The sequence below is a fragment of the Artibeus jamaicensis genome, unplaced genomic scaffold (assembly GCF_021234435.1).
Source record: "Artibeus jamaicensis isolate MK-2021 breed Jamaican fruit bat unplaced genomic scaffold, CSHL_Jam_final contig_465, whole genome shotgun sequence".
In the NCBI taxonomy this organism is placed as follows: Eukaryota; Metazoa; Chordata; class Mammalia; order Chiroptera; family Phyllostomidae; genus Artibeus; species Artibeus jamaicensis.
This window is the reverse complement of record NW_026521843.1, coordinates 8,013,840-8,028,770: the sequence shown is the minus strand read 5'-3', so window position 1 is coordinate 8,028,770 and position 14,931 is coordinate 8,013,840. Positions and strand designations below refer to the sequence as shown.

Here is a 14,931-nt window from a genome sequence, read left to right as displayed (position 1 = left end):
CCCTGTAACATTATTGGCTAAAAGCAGATCTTGGGCCTTTATCATGCAACACTTGTGCATTTAAAGACAATTTTATAGAGTATCTACTCTGAGCAAACCATGGTACAAGGCTCTGCAGGATTCCAAAGAGAGTGAGACGCCTTGCCCATCAAGAAAAATGCTACAACCTCCTCTAGCAACTCTAGCCTAGTAAGAGGAGTTTCCTTTCATCAGGAGTAAGGGTGTGTGTGTGTTGCAAAGTTGTAAAAGGTGATCTAGAGAAAAGATAAAGGATGAAAATTCTTCTAAATCTGCTTCTAGATTTTATTGCAAATTCTAAACATTGTTATGGCATTCATAATAATTGGGATTTATGCACATTTCACATACCAGGTCCCTGAATGCAAAAACAAAACAGCGGAAAACAATGCCTCCCCCTCCAACTAAGCACCATGCCACGACCGGTAACCAAAAGCAAGCTTCAGGATGACATTCATACTCAGCTACCTCCAAGGACCCTCCAAATCTCAATATCCTCCTGCGGACCAGAGATGAGAGTCATAAAACATCTGGGCACGGCCAAGGCCAAGGCCCGCTTTGCCTTAATTTCTCCATCTGCAAGATGAGCTTCCTAACCTCCACTCTGCCTACCACTCCCCACAATCAGTTACTATGAAAACTGAAAGAACATAACCCTGTGAACATTTCTGCAAACTACAACAGGCTACACAAAAAGTCACTGCAACTTTTATCAGGACTCAAATAATATGTAGCATCCCGTACTGTCCTGTTCTGCGCTTGTTGACCTTGAATCTCCAGGTCTACTGTAAGTTCAGGCTCAGAGGTTATCTGTCTGCCCTTGTGTCAACTATCCCGGGCACGTGGCCCCCACATAACAAATTCTTACCAGTTGGTTACTGGTTGGCTTTTTAATGGATTTGACTCAAAGTGCAAAGTGTTCTGTGATTTTTTTCTGGGTTTCTCGCTGATAATAAACACATTTTCTGGAAACAGCCATAATATTTGCCTAGCCCATGATCTTAATGGTCTGTCTTATTTTTCCCCAACCAGCCGGGCAGAATTCCATTGAAAAGAAGATTATTTTGGCAAAAGCAAAAAGGACATTTTTCCAGTACTGTTTTCAAGGTTCCTTTTAAGGATGAGACAGAAAGCCAAAAAGTCAATTGGTAAACACAAGCTACCTCTAACTGTTACCATTAAGGACCCAGCCTGAATCCTGTGAAGCGCTGAGCTCAGTGTTGGAGCTGTAAGGATAAACTGGGAAGATGGGACTCTCACAGTGGCTTTGCGGCCCAGGGGCCAGGGGTTAGAATCCTGCCTTCACATCCGCCTAGTTTTGTGGCTTTGCACAAGTTATTCAGTTTGTCTCTTCTTTCTCGTCAAAAATAGGGTCATAATAAAGCCTACCTTCTAAGGTTGTCATGGAGATGAACTTAGTTAACACCTGGAGAGCTTTTAGACAGTGTCTACAAGAGACTACAATAAGCCTTAGGCATCTGATGTCTTGGGTCACCAGACTGAGACTCAGAGAAGCAAAGTGGCATATGCCAAGTCGAGGTGCCACAAGGAGGCTGGAATCAGGGCTGGAACCCAGGTGTGAAAAAGGACAGCCTCACTTCCTGATGGGGTTGCTCTGTGAATTAAATGAGATAATGCCTGAGAAAGTGCAGAGCAGAGTAGCTGCCATCTAGTATAGAGTCAATGAATGTCACGCACTAAAAGCTGAAAAAGGAGGAAGAAAATCCTGTGGTGCCTGCTCTCTTGAAGCTAACATGCACACCAACACTCCACGCCAGGCCCCGGGCAGACTGAGGTCTCCCGTGGAACAGAGGGAGGCGCAGTCTGTGAGGAATGACAGTCAAGGGCGAAATTCCCTGGAGAAAGAGGAGGTGTCTGGAATTTCACTCTTCCTGTCCTTTCTTAAAAAACAGAATAATAATGAAAAAATACTTTGCTGGTACTTTGTATTGGATCTTTAATATTTCGATATTTTTGACCAGAACAAAGGTTGTTTCCAACCTCCCAATTTGCTCTCACACACTTGACCATCAAAAGTGTAGCTTCTCTGCATTCATGATAAGTACAGCTCAGACATAAAGACCGAATGAAACGAAATTCCACAAGTTTGCTTAGAATATTCAAAGTATGCTCTGGACTCAGAGTTCTCTCCCCCACCCCGATATTGACAAATCCTACTTCTGAAAGGACAAATTTAATATTAGAACAGGAGAAGGAAGGAGCTTGGTGAAGTTTTAAAAAAAGAAGAACAGGACTAGGCTGGGAGCAGAAAACTCATCTTACAACTCTGTATCCCCAAAGCAGAGCCCTGAGCCCCTGGCCCAGGGTGGGCTGCTTGCAAAGGCATGAATCAGTGTCTTCAAGTTCACAACCCAGGTGAGGAATGAGAGCTACACAACACTCCTGTCCCACCACAGAATCAGTGCCACCCTTTCAGCCTGATGCAAGTGGGGAGGAGAGGCACTGGGGCACCTGGCTTTAGCAAGGGGGCAGGTGCTTAGGAAACAGCTTGCTTCCTGTTAACCTGGGCAGGTATTTGCAAGCAGTCTAAAAAGCAGGCGCAACTAGGAGTAACTTATACAGTTCTAAGCGAATGGTTATGCAAACCACTTAAGCAAATAAGTGAAAAGGGATGGAGAAGGGTTTTGCTCTGGGGATCCTCATGTGCCCCACTCTTCAAAAGGCAGGAGGAAATGCAAAAACCAAAAGTCAGGGAAGCACAAAGTCTACTCGCTCAGAGGACAAGGAACACCACCGCAGCTCCCACCCCGCCCCTGCCCCCACCCCCGCATTCACTCCAGAGCATCCAAACAGCCCCCACCCCTTTTCACCCCCAATCACCCCAGCGGGTGGAATTCTTTGGGGTCTTCCACCCCTGCCAGGGACTGCCTGAGTTAGAATACAGGCTCAGTCTCTCCAGCCGAGGTGGGGGAAAACCAAGGGCGCAAAAGGTGCTTCTTTCCCCAAAAAGACAAGTAGAGACCGCGGGGGGTGGGGGTGGGGGTGCACATGAGGAGCCCTGCAATGCGAAAGGCGCTGGCCGGCTCCGGCTCTCCCCGTCCCTGCAGCCTGCCATCCAGAGTGGCGCGGGAAAAGGAAGTTCGCGACCTGGAGCACCCACTCCCATCACAACCACTCCTGCAAACGAGGAGTCTGGGAACCCCAAGCCGCTCCCACAGGAGCACCCCAGCAGCCCAGGGCGCAGTGCTGCACCAAGAAAAGGGTGACAAGGGTGCCTTCTCCCCAGCAACTGTCGCGGGGCATCTTCTCACTGCTGTAGGGCAAAGGGGAGGTGGAGGTATGACGGAGAATACGGCGGAGCAGGCGCCGGGAAGCACATTCGCCTGGAAAGCGCCTCCTCTCCAGGAAGAGGAGTAGGCTAAAGAAACGCCCCAGAGATGCCCCTTTGCAAGCGCCACCGCCTTTCCCCAGCTCGTGGATTCTCTGGCCTCCAGCCCGTCCTCCACACTTTGCCATCCCCGCCCCACCCCCCACGCCCAGGAACTAATCCTGGATACCCTCCCTGCGGCTTTCGGAGGGAGGGACCCAGGCACCCCTCAGCTGCCCGCAAGTCACGCAACAGGCGGATCTCTCAGGCTCTAGTAACGGGGAGGGGGGTGGTGTTATGGGGACGAAGAATGGAGAGCACCCAGCAGGATGCAAAATCCCCTGCAGACTTAGACTCCGGGGACGTGCACCTGTGACCTGGGCCACCGGTGGTTGGGGTGCTGGGGCAGCAAAACGTGGGGAAAGTTGCAGGGTCGAAGAGAAGTCTCGGGAGCGAGCGCTCGGGGCGGTGGGGACAGAAGTAGTTACCTGCAGGAGTCCGGCGCCTCTGTTCCCTTGGCTCCGCAGTGCCGCCTGCGCTGCAGGGATCAGGCCTCAATGCGCGGCCAGCGGCCGCTGCAGCGGCTGCGAGGAAAGCGTGGCCACCACTGTCCGTCTGTCTTTCCAGCTCTTCAGGAGCATGGAGCCCCAGGGAGCCGCAGGCGGGGCGGGGCAGGGCGGGGCTGGCCTCTTGGCAACGCCCCTTGGGTCCCAGCTCCGCCCGCCACCTGGCTTCTGCCAGCCCGTCCCGGCCGAGGGTGGAGGGCTCCGTGCCCTGCCGCGGACCGCTGCTGGCTCTGGGGGGGTCTGGCCACAAGACAGGCAGAGGAATGCTGGGCAGAGAGAGAAGCAGCCGTATAGGGCACCAGTCCCCGCAAAGACCCAAGTGCACAGTCACCCCTGGACAGGGCGTCCAGGAGGGAGCGGGAGCGCTGGACACCTCCCACCTCCAGCCCTTCACCGTAACCCCTGGGGAGACACACCAGTTCCTCCGAGGCCCCAAAGGCTCCGGCGACTGCTTCTCAAAAGTCGGGGCCCAAGCAACCCTGCAGATTTGTCGGATTTTTTTCTAGAACTCCTGCGGCCCCAACTTGTTTCAAAACAAAGTACAAAGGGGAAAACAGCCCCGTGCTGCCTGCAAACGCATGCACAGACCAGAACAAGATTGGTTTCCACCCTCTGTTCCTCGACTTACCAAGTCAGAAGGGGGGGGGGCATGCACCCATGCACGGAACAGAATCGGTACCGCTTTCTGAAAAGTAGAAGCGGGGACGGTCCCAGGAGAATCGGTGCCTGAGGCGGAGACTGAGGAAGTCACTGGGACCTCAGCGAGGGCTGAGTGCTGTCCAGAAGGCACTGCCTGCCGGCCCCTCTGCAGGGAGCAGGAAGGCTCAGTGAAGTGCCCGAGCAGGAGAAACGGGATGCCCGCCCCCGCGCTCCCCTCCCGCCTCCAAACTGCCAAACTGCAGATTTCTAAATTGTGCAGACTTGCAGTAATTCCTCAGGGCCAGCTGCTCCAAGCCGTGGGCACCCAGTGCTCCCTGGGTTCCAGCCCCACATCCTGTGAGCCGCCAGCTGCCCCAGCCCAGCACCCGCTGACCATTAGCCTCAGAGCAGCACCTGGCAAGAGCATATGTAGTTGAGTTCCAGGCCCTGAGCCTGGAACGCACAGGAGAGGGTGGGGCCGGGGGGTGTATGGGAAAGGTGAACGTCAGTTTCTTTGACCTCAGGGAAGGGTGGGACCTGGGTTTTCTCATTGTTTCTGTTTGATTAAAAGCCACAGTGGGAGTCAGAGAAAAGAGAGTGATATTTACAGTGTCTGGTAGGGTTTTTAAAAAGGAGGTAAAACCTGCACCTTCCAGGGAGGGAGGTTTGGCCAGAGAGAGGGTAGTAGCAAGCAGGAATGGGGGAGGAGAAGAAAAGGAATGCTGAAGACTGGGCCCTCCGACTCCAGCGTTATCAGTGCCTCAAGGTGGGGGAGTGGGTGGCTGAGAGCGGGTGTTTGAGGCCCTCTGTCCCAAATCCCGTGGTTCTTGCCTCCCCCAAACTGGCCCCCTCTCCTATGGAAAAGGATCCAAAGCACTGTCTACACTGCTGTTTGCAAGTAGCTGAAGAAGGTAATTTTCGTACCCAATTTATCACAGGTAGCATAAGGTTATTCTAAACATGTTTACACTTTATCACTGACGATGCACCCGAGAAGAATGCTGTCTGATCTCTCCCGGAAGTGAGCTATTTAATCATTTACAACTGCTAAGGTTATCCAGAAGTCCAGCATTGTGTACTTGAGAGTGAAACATGTTCACCATCTCTGAGCCCTGCAGAACGCATCTGCACTGCAGAGCAGTCGGAAAGTCAGGTTCTGCTCATGGGGCGGCACATGGCAACTGGGAGGAAGACACACACAGTAGAGGTCGCAAAGGCCCCCACTCGGCATCTGTGAAAGCTGGGGACAGAAAAGACCAGTCTTCTCTTTGGGCTTAGAGGGCATGTGCAGAAAGGGCACAGGTTTGTGAGTCACACCGGGCTTCTCATCTGCTGGACCCTGGGGGGAGCCCTGTGAAAGTCACTTAACCTTTCCATCCTGGTGTCCTGGTTTCTTCACTGGCAAGGAAAGTTCCTCTCTCACAGGGTGTTCATGCAAAGCAAAGGCAACAACACAGGAGAGCACTGTAGGGCCATAAAAAGCAGGTCTGTTCCCCAAAAGCCCACCCCCGAAAGTTTACCAATGCTCATGCAGGCAAAGTGGTGAATGCACGCTCCCCCCCACACACTCACACACCACGCTCTCACCCCCGACCTCGGGCTCCATCCCCACAGTGCACGCTCTGATCTGTCTGCTCCACTCCTCCCACATGCCTTCACACCACAGGCTGTGACACTGTCCATAACCGCGCCCCTAGGGGAGCCACTAGACTGGCCATGCATGAACCTGGAAGCGGCTAAGCATCAGCTGCTGGCAGTACTCACTCCTTCATGGTTTCAAGAGGACCCCAGGGTTAGTGGAGACATCCTGAGCAGATGTGAGATGCATGCAGGCTGTCTCCCAAGCCTCCGTGTTCTTGCTCTGGGCACTTTCCCACTTTCCAGCTCTTCCTCCCTCTCTTACCCGCATGTCCATGGGCCCCCTTCCCTACCCCCTCCAAACCTGTCCTTGACCTTCCATTCTCACTACAATCCAACTGACACATAACCAGCTGGGCGACTCTTGTAGGAAAGGGAAGAGTGAGGGGCTATAAGCAATCATCGTTAATATGTACTCAGTTGGTGCCTCTTATTTACTACTCGTCAGCCAGCAGGCTGAATGTCACTCCAGCCAATGTGAGCACAGGAAACATATGTCATTCCCCAAACCTCCAGGCTTTCTCAGCTTTCACAGGGATGCTCCTCCTGCTTAGAATTCCCTTGCCAACCACCCAGCCTTTCTTTGCTCAACAAACTCCCTTTGCCGCAGGACACCATTCGGTGGATGGCCACTGCCCCCTAGAAAGCCCCCTCTCCTCTCCTGGGCTGTGTATCTCCTCTCCATAGTCCCTCCGGTCCCTGGGCTTCCCTCTCTCACAGTACTTCTCACTCTGGAGTTTAACTGTTTATCTTCAACCGAACAAAGAGCTCCTCGAAGACTGGATTTCCAGGAACTTCTGTAGGTTTGGCACATTTGTGAAGCGAATTACTAAAGGCTCTGTCAGTAAGTCGGGCTGCTCAGCTCCATCAGCTCCTGATAGAAACTGACATCCTATGTTTCTATGTTACCTTCTATCAGCTGAAAACTTGATCCATCACATCCAGCCACGTGGAGACAGTTCAAGGCTAAATCCTGTTTCTATTTCGAGTCCCTTAAACATTTGGGGTCTTCAAATGCCAAGACTTCAATCCTAGTCCGTCTCTGCCTCTGATCATTTCAGTGATGCCTCCCCTCTAGCTCTCAGTTTGGGTTTTTACTAGAGTCTCCAAAGGCCTTGCCAGCTCTAAAAGCCTTACCATTCTACAGACAGTAGGACGCAGTCTGTAAATTATTGAAGGAAGAAATGTGGCAGACTATGGCCTGTCCCCAGGCACAAAGGAATGCTCTTGGAGGAGAGGTACTTGGAGGTGTCCCCTGAGGTCCCTTGAGCCGTTCCCAAGCTGAGTTCCCTCATGCCATGAGGACATGTGCCAAGGTCAAAAGGCTCTGGGCAAGTGCATCTACACCACTCCCCTTGTCTGCACTCATAACACACTTCAGTAGAGGAAAGACTCTGTCTGAGAAGTCGGATCATAAAAATACTCCAAGGAAAGTGCTCCTGGGTGTTCAGATCTGGCCAAACTGACCTTTTCAGCCATATTTCAGGCTCTTCACACCTTCCTCCCTGCCTTCCTCAATCCACACATCTTACCCCAACCTTGTCCCCTGGACACACACCGTCCACTCTTGCATTCCAGCCCAACATGCTCAGTCCAGCTTTGCACTGTGCTTTTGGGTGCTCCCCAGCCTGGACCCTGCCTGGGCCCTGCTTCCGTCAGGCCCCCTTCCCTACCTTGCAAACACCAATGTAACCCCCCAATCATCACCATCCATTTCTCTGACTCTTCTGACCTAAGTCATATTTGGTTCTTCCTTCTACTGGGTCCCTTTAAACTTCGTATAAACCTCCAGTTAGTTATTCTCCTGCTCTGTGGTCACCTGCTGGGACTGCGTCTTCCACACTGAACTGCGAGCTCCTGGGAGGCGGGCACTATGTGCTGTTATTCATCTCAGTATCTTCAGGGACTGACTGGCCCATGACTGCTGCTCAGTGACTGATTTCAAACAAAAAGGTAGGTGAACGGACAGACAGATGGATGAACGGGTGAATGGACGGGTGTGTAGACCGGTGGATCCACTAAGGCCTCCAGTCTGCAGGGAGGGTACAGACACGCAAACTCAGAGGCACCAAAGACCAGGTGTGTCACCTCACAGTTTCTCTTCCAGGGGCCATTCTGTGTCTGTTCTAATAATCCCTCATCTGTGTGATGGAACTTAGGGTCTAGTCTTTATTTCCACCTATAAAAATTAAGAGTGTCCCCGTGGCAGAGACCACCAGACCCTAGCATCCTACGATCTTTTGTCTTCTGCCTCCTTGATCATAGTTGCAGGCTAACCACTCTTCCTGTTTTTGCTGGTATTGTCTCAGTTTCAACACCAAAAGCCCAGTGTCCCAGGAACCCCCTCAGTCCAGACAAAACCGGGACAGTCAGCCATCCAAACAGGCACGTCGCTGCCCAGGATGAAGTCGACCCGTCCAAGCCCCCTGTGCTGCCAGGAGGGAGCACGTGGCGGAGTTATTTCTGGTGGGTTGTCAGTAGAAGCAGCCTGTTCAGAGTCAGGGGCAGAAGCAATTTTCTATTAAAATTTCTTTTGAAAAAAAAAAATCACAGCTTCTAACCATGATAACAAGGAGGAAATTCTACCACAGGAAGATACGGGGGAGAGAAGGAAGCAGAAGAAGTTTCTAAAGGAGCAGGGTGGTGGTAGGTACCCCAGGCTCTGTTGGCCGGAAGGGGCAGGTCTCTCCTCGGGTGCTCCCCCTCCTCTTCTTCAAATGCAGCCACGACGACCTGTGGGCCATGGTTCACCCTTCTTCCCTTTTTCCTGCTCTCTCTTGGTTGCAGGGGGCTAAATCACTCATACCCTTCAGTTACTGCAAATTGTCATCTCTAGTGTTTACTGTTTATTTATGACCTTGCTCCCACCACACCCAGGCATGGCCATCTACCCTCCATCTGCAGCCAATTCTAATTCTCCCATCAAGAGCCATCTGTTTCCATGTGTCCCTTGTAAAATACATGCCATTCTTTGTATACAAATGGTGGTTGGTCATTGATCTCCATCTCTTTGTCTTACTCCACACAGGGGGGCTATTTTTAGCTCCATCCCTGTTGCTCATCCGGGCTGTTCCTCTTTATTCTACGTCATCCACCACCCAGGGATGGTGCCCAGAACACCCAAATTCCCCACCACTGCAAAACAACACTGGGACGGATATCCCCACCCTCTTCACATTCATTGCCACAGCCCCTCCTCCAGGACCCCCCAGGACTTCCCACCATCCAGACACTGAAGGGTCAATACTGGGCCCAGCTAGAACTGACACTCTTTCCAGCAGTTGTTAAAGATTTTCAATACCACCCCTGGATAGGCATATACTTAATGTGATTGTCCCCAGTTCTTATTTCTCCACAGAGCAACAACAAAACAAAGAAACAAACAAACCTGACGAGTTCAGTCCAGTGTCTTTATGGAGTTCCCGGAGCTACGGAAACACTGCACACATTCCCATCTGTATCCCCAAGGTCACATCTAACGCATCCTGCATTAGGGATGCGGAGGCGGGAGCCAGTGGGCTGTGACCACTGTCCCGAGAGCAGGGCCAGCCCCACAGGGAGCCAGGCTGGCAGGGGAACAGTCTTGGACATGACACCCTGAGTTCTAACTTGGCTCCATCCCTCTCTGGCTGTGTGACCTGGGCCACTTCCCCTCTCTCTGCTCCTCAGTCTCCTCGTTGGCAAGATGCTCCCCAGAAGGGTTGGAGCGGGGTTCAGATAAGATGATGCTGTGACACAGAGCAATGCGAAGGAGAAGTCTTTTGTGTTCACCTCAGCATCAAACTAGCTGGGTCACACTGTCCTACTGTCCTCCCCGCTCCCCGCTCCCCCCCCCGCTAGCATGTCTCAGTCTCTCCCATGCAAAATGAGGATAATTACACTGGATGAGATTCCAAGTGCTGCGTTGATTGATATCTTAGAGCCTCACAGGGCCCCAGAGGCTTAGCCAGAAGTTCCCCTGCTCTGAGACAGATATGCGCCCCTGCCACTGCCCCCCCACCAAGAAAGTCTCCCAACTTAGCTAGTTTGCCTCTCAGCTGGACCAGTGACACTCCACCTGGTTCCAAACCTAATGGGCTTCACCTCCCCGCCAGAACTAGTCACACAAGCCAATCACATCTTTCTGAGGAAGCCAAGAGTCACCTCACCTGCCTGCCTCGCTGGCCCCTGCTGGTCCACTCCACTCCTTGTGCAGCCTTCTGGCCCTGCATGTTGCACGGTGTCCTCCTCCCCAAGGTCGTGAGTGTATGTGAGCGAGAAAGTGCTGTCTGTCTCATCTGTCCAGCGCCAGAGAGCTGGCCGGCATGCATTTCCCAGCACAGAACATCCCCTCTCCACCTCCCTGCCCAGCACACTCCAGGACTGCAGACCCAGACAGGGCCAGAGAAGCAGCGGGAGGGGAAAGAGGAGGAGGAAGGAAAGAAGACCATGCCCACTTGACTCCAAGCCCCCTGAGCAGGGCAAGAGTCGAAATGGACAAGGAGAACAACTCTGAGTCCCGTGTGAGATTAGCATCATCAGCTGCACAGGACTCATTTTAACAAGAGGAAATAAGCAGAGCCTGTGGAATCTACCCCGGATGTGGGAAGGGGAAGGTGACTGTATTCCTGTTGGGGACAGTGACTGTAAGGAACAGCACCACTCTGTGTGTGTGCCCCTCTGGGCCTCAGAAAACCGTTGGCCATCATGTAATGACCTTCCATTCATTAAAGTGCAGCCATCAGACATGCCCGGGAGAGAACCTTGGTCATCCACTTATCTAACCCTTCACTCTCCCCCAGGGGAGGCCCAGTCTCCCTCCTCATGGGGGAGAGAGATGTGAGAACCCCTCCCTCGAAGTCACAAAGCTGGGATTCAGAGGTGGATCTGTGGCGACATCCTCATCGTGGTGGAACTTGAGAAGCCCCGCACGACGAGCAATCAAATCCAGGTGCCCAACACCAGGACCTGAGACCGAGACAGAGCCAAGGGCACCCGGGGAGCTGGGAAGTCGAGAGGGAGGCACACCTAGCAGGCTGCAGAGACACAGATGGCCCTCGAAAACATGCACGTTCCTGCAACTGTTCCCTAGGCCTCTGGGCTGCCTGTGGTCCTGGACTAGCCACTCCCGTCTGGGGCTCCCGTGTTCTCCAAGCCAGGAGGTGGCTGGAAGAGATAGATGGTCTCTCCTCTCTAACAGGCGATGCCTCCTCCATGAACTACACACACACACGCTGTAGGACACTGAGTTAGTCATCCCTGAGGCTGACAGCCACTGTCCCCCAGGAATTTCACAACCGAGCCGGAGGGGAGAGGAGGGCAGGGCTGGGAGGAGCTGGGCAGCTGGCTCCTAGTGCAGAAAGCCTGGGAGGTTTGGAACAAGAGTCTGAGGGGAGCGACAACATCACATCCTCCGCATTCTGCTCTCCCACTTGCATGGTTTTTAAGAGAAACTTGCAGGGAACACCTAGGGCTGTATTTACTGACCGACAGCATCCTCAAAGGGACCATCGAGGGCAGGGGCTGTCACCTGAAACCACACGCTAACAATGATTGAAAAGAGTCAAAAGAATGACATTTCATAGCACATGAAAAGTAGACGAAATTCAAATGTTACTGTCCATAAATAAAGCTCTGATTGGAACCCGGCCACACTCTCTCATCTGTGTGTTACCTATGTCTCCTTTCAAACTACAAGCGAAAGTTGAGTATTTGCCACAAAGATGGCATGACCCACCGGAGCCTAAGAGGTGAATATTTCCCGTCCAGTTCTGACAGGAGTTTCTGGCTCCTGCTACAGGCCCATGGAAGGCTTTTTCTTCTGTGATTTCAATTTCTTTTCTTTGGGAACTAACTGAAGAACTACGTCTTTGGATCCTACAAAGCTCAGACAGGTGCTGCACAGGTGTTTTGGCTAAAAGTGCTTAGGCCTGGGAGGGGCGAGGAAGAGCAGGGGCGTGGAGAGAAGACGGATTCAGCCCTCCTCCCCCACCTCCTCAGCCCTGGGCCGCAGTGGGAAGAGCTCTGACCAGCAGGGCTCACAGACTGGAGACAATCAAGGCCAAAAGGCTTGCTGATCAGCCTTAACTCAAAAACAAACCTGAAAAGGATTCCTCCCCAGTCAGTGGTCTCAGCCACATCCTGTCAGAGGGCTCGCTCCTGCAGGCAGGCACGCCTTGGGCGCACGCCCTGGGCAGATGCCGTGTCCCCGTCAAGTGGTTTGGTGCGTCACAAGTCCAGGATGGTTTGAGATACAATTTCAGGCAGCCAATAGTCCTGTAGCTAATTCACGCTTTCACCTGCCCCCAGTTGCTGGCTGGTCTTGTAGATGAGGCACCTGGGGTCGCAGACACCTTGGAGTGGAAAGGGGTGACTTGTTCTTTCCCAAGGCCACCTGTTCCTCTCTAGGATCAAGACTTGCAGTATACTGGGGCAGGGAGGAGAAAAGGAAGGGGAAAAAAGAGCATTTTGTGGTGTGTGTGTGTTTTAGGGTTTTTCTTCATTTTTACTGAATCGGCTGCTGCTGTGGTCCTATCCTGGCTGTTCCCACAGACTGGCCATTGGGGCTTGTGTGTGACAGGTGTCCACCATGGGTCCTTTGTTGGTGGGGCTTACAAGTGTGCACAGCTCAGAGGAGTGATGTGGAAGGTTCCAGTGCACAGGCTGCCTCCTCCTTACCCACCCCCTGCTTCCTTTAAGATTGGGGTCCCCTCCCTGACCACTGTCTGAGGGGCTGCAGCTGCATGCCTCAGGCCCCTCAGTGGCACCCAGGAGGCCCTCGGAAAACATTCTCCCCAGCCAAAAGGGGATAGCCGGTCTGCGTCCCTCTGTTCTCTCCCCCGTGCTCACTCCTCTTGCTCAGGTGGACTCAGGGGCAGGTGCCCGGCCTCACCTTCCCATAATCCCCTACCTGAATATTCTGGAGCCTCCAGTTTCTGAGCTTGTCCCGGGCACTTGTCTCTTAGCCCTTTCACTTTGGCACCTAGTGATCCACAGCAGCCAGCGGAAGAGCTGCCCTCAAGCCAAGAAACCGTGGGGAGGAGGCCAGGCGTCCTGACCTTCAGCCCCGAGAATGTCTTTCTCAATGCCAGCCTCATTATGGGACTTTGCCCTCCCTAAATGGGGCCAGCTAATGTTATAAGGGAGGGCTTCACGCACGTTTCCTTTCAGCGGGTGCCTCTTCAGGGGCTAGGACTATCCAAGGCTCACCTGCACTCGGCGCTCAGGTTGTTTGCTGGCAGCACTTCCTAAATCCATTTGACGGGCACAGGCTCCCTCCTGTGGCTGCTTCGTGCCATGACATGGTCACAAGATGGCAGCGACCGAAATTTTAAACAAAACCTCCTGGTATGTTTACTTCCAGCAGGTTTTCTGTGAGCACAGAAAGTAAGCAGATCTACGTCCTTCTCTGCAGCCCTAGACAATTTAATTTGGCTACTCTTGGGCATTTTTAAATGTTAAAAAATTGCACAAAACAGTGAGTTGCTGGAATACTGAGAATCACTTCTGTCACACTGAATAGATCTCTCTTGCTCTCTGTCTCTCGCACACACATTCTTAGGGGTTCTTTATTCTCCCCTCTTCCAGGCAGGAGTTGGGGTCCACATGGAAGGAGAGAAGGGCCTTTCTTAATGCTTCCTGAGAGTGTGTGTCTTACCAGGGGCTTTCAGACAAGAACCCCGTGACACAGAAAGGCCCTGCTTCACAGGTAAAGAACCCGGGTCAGAGAGCTCAGTAACTCTCATGCCACACAGCTGGGGAGCCCCCAGACCAGGCGTCAAGCACACCTCTCTGCGCCCCCGAAGCCCTGTTATTGTTGAGATACTAGACCAGCCAAGCCAGAGCTTCCTCCCACCCCTGGAGAAGGCACCATCCAGTGACACCGATTGGGACAGCTTCTGATGTTCTTTTATTAATTTCTGAAAATTAATTTTTTAATTAATTTTACACATTCAACCACTACAGCTCCGGCTCTCTAAGCACCCCCCTGCCCCCACCACCAAGATGGCACTTACAATGCCCCCTGGGAATCATTCCTGGGTCTGCTTTCTCCTGTCCCCAGTATACGCTCTACGGTTGACTCAGGGGGGGTTCCCCACCCTGGGCATTGCCCCCACTGTCACACTCGGGCACCTGCTCCAGCAGGTGTGACCCGCGGGAAGTTCTACACCGATTGGAGAAAGTCCCCCAGGCCCACAGCTGTCACCAAGGCCTGTTCTGGGGGGCAGCTGGACCCTCCCAGGCCTCTGTCCAAAGCCGTAGTTCAGTGACCACGGCCCTCATAGGAGCAAGATTCCCTCAACAGAGAACCAGGGAGTACCCCACTGTCACGGCCCTTAGAGAGCACCTTGCCCAACTCGGTCATTTGACTTGTAAGAACATGGAAGCCCAGGGAGGAGAGGAGACTTGCTCAGCAGGTTAGGGCCAGAGAAAGCACTGCAGCTAATTCTGGATCCTAAGAAGGTCTCTTCAGTGTGACACAGAAGGGGCAATACTTGCCGTGTTGGGCCCGTCACTGGCAGCACATTAGGAACCAGAGTCCAGAACACATCCATCATGGGGCAGGCTGTCCCCTAGCACCTGCATCCGCCAGGAACTGCTCCAGGACCCTGGGTGAGCCCCGGACGCCCAACCCGGGCTAGCATAATTACAGCAACAAAGTGCCAATCAGCACACGTTCCCTGAGTGTGTCCCACTGGCGAGGTAGGCCTGTGTTGGAGAAGGTCATCAGGGGATGTGACCCTGGCAACTGGAGGCTCTTCA

General features: G+C 52.9%; 1 protein-coding gene across 5 annotated transcripts in view; it reads right to left on the bottom strand.

Moving 5' to 3' along the window:
- The window catches only part of KCNS3 (potassium voltage-gated channel modifier subfamily S member 3), a 39,489-nt gene extending 26,951 nt beyond the window's left edge, over nucleotides 1–12,538 (bottom strand). For 3 of the 5 annotated variants that reach the window (XM_053666812.1, XM_037151858.2, XM_037151857.2), the window contains exon 1: nucleotides 3,835–4,220. The gene's annotated coding sequence lies outside the window, so the exon portion shown is untranslated. Of the gene's footprint in view, nucleotides 1–3,834; nucleotides 4,221–4,540; nucleotides 4,739–12,268 lie in introns of those variants that run through there. The other 2 variants (XM_053666814.1, XM_037151859.2) reach the window with 2 other exon arrangements.
- Between the last annotated feature and the right edge of the window lie 2,393 nt (nucleotides 12,539–14,931).